The following is a 2,183-nucleotide window of genomic DNA, read 5'->3' as shown; positions in this document are numbered from 1 at the left end:
CTACTTAAGATAGTCAGAGTCTTAAGTGCTTTGTGCAATGGTCTGATTTAGAGGTCTATCTGAAGTCTGACTATCTACTATATCTAAGTCGTCGTCAAAGTCTATCTTTGTGAAACCGGCCCCTGAAGTGCTTGGAGTGGAAGTAAGCCGGGGTCTCTTTAGATTCAGAATCCTGATCTTTCAGTCTTGTGCACACATACAGTCTAAGAACTTTGTAATCTGTTGTCTCGTCTCGTACAAGCTGCCAACTGTCCACACTTCTTTGAGTGGTTCTTCAGACCCACTGACACAAACCATAAAGTTGAAATCGCCAGCATTCCCTTTTGCTGATTCACCATCAGGGAAAGAAAGGTTTCTCCCGATATTCAGAACATTTGACACAGTGTCTTCTTTTTTAACAACAATTAAAAATGTGTAAATTGTTAAAAAATTCTTAAACCATTTTTGAGGTTTGCGCAGAGATAACCTTTTTTTCCCACATTTTTCTTGGAAAATATTTGATTAAAAAAATGTAGGGTTTCATGGCCCTCTAAATGTGGTAATATGCACTGACTCACTCTCGGTTTTAACATATTCATCAAGATATAAAATATTCTCAAAAGTGTTATTCTGAATCCATAACATGCATTTAATCCTGTCATTTCTGTTGGCTACACGTAGGAACGGATGGTTATGAAATTGTGGATATGTTGGCTTAACAAGCTTTATGACACCTACTGACATTACTCATAGGCCATTCAAGTCTTGTTCATTCGCTATTTATTATAATAGGAAAACAGTAAACAGGACAATAAATGTAGGGGTGAGTTCAGGGTAATTGGGGCACTTTTGTCATTAAGATGATTTAGAAAAACGTGTCCCATTCAACCTGAATTCACCCTGCAACCAGACAGTAATGGAGCATGTGCTTCTTCACTGTTCAGCATGTGAAAAAGAAAGAAAAGCTAGGCTACTTACAGTGGAGTGGGTGTGTGTAGTTAACCTCAAAATGCAAAATCTTTTTAAATCTGGTCCAGGTCCAAGACAGGAGAAACTATAGCTACACCATAGTCTTTATTTATCAAAGATTAACATGATTTGGGTGTCAAATATCATTATTATAATTCGGTTCACCGAAAACGCATCTTAAAACCAGGTGGAAACAGGGTTTCTCTCTTGCTCGCTCGATTTCTGGGATATTGTATATAAGTTGCGTGCATCAGGGAGACTCCCGGACCAGTTCCGATGGGAGAACCGAATCTTTTCGAAACTCTGGATCAATTGAACCGATTGCTTCGCAAATTGATTCACTCGAAACACCGCGCGCTGGTGACGCCTGCTGGTCAAACACTGTAAATGCAAAGATATGTCAGCCTAAAACACCTTTTAAAAACAAATCGCAAATGTTTAATTGATAGCTATTGAATCTACAAATCACAAAAAACAATTAAATATAAGTGTGTGAATAATATATGTTATTTTATATGGACATTACTTGGACACAGTCACCTCTGATAACAGATCACTCAAAATGTCACTGTGCATTTTCTGTAAAGCTGCTTTGAAACTATTATGTAAGTTACTGTGAAAAGCGCTATACAAATAAAATCGAGATCAGGAAAATCGAAAGAAAAAAAAACATTCACAGAGGTCACCACCCTCTATACATGTGATGCGCCAGTTATATATATATATATATATATATATATATATATATATATATATATATATATATATATATATATATATATATATAAAACAACATCTGAACGCTTGTTCACGGGTTCACAGAGATCATCGCCCTCTAGCGGCGAACCATTGACATTTCGAAAAAGTTATGACGCAACGAAGCTTGAAATCACGTGACTATTGCAGTTTGATACGCGCTCCGAATCACTGGTTCGAAACAAAAGATTCACAAAGGTTTCGAAACTTCACGAAGCAGTGTTTCGAAAACGCCCATCATCATCTCTACATAACACAGGATTATGTGATGTTTGTTTAATAGAGGAGACAGTGATGATAATGCAAGAGAAAGGAATTGCAATCTTTAGGATTATTAATAATACAAAATGTACGAAGTAATGGTCCAAATGCGGGAAATCAATATGCAATCATGATATTCTTTAGGATTAGTGGATTAAAAAATAGTATATAGGAATATAGAATTAATTCTCTTCGCACTCCATCACGGTAGGGGGCGG

The sequence above is a fragment of the Squalius cephalus genome (assembly GCF_949319135.1).
Source record: "Squalius cephalus genome assembly, chromosome: 17".
NCBI lineage: Eukaryota > Metazoa > Chordata > Actinopteri > Cypriniformes > Leuciscidae > Squalius > Squalius cephalus.
The sequence above is the reverse complement of the archived record's forward strand: the minus strand, read 5'-3'. Positions refer to the sequence as shown.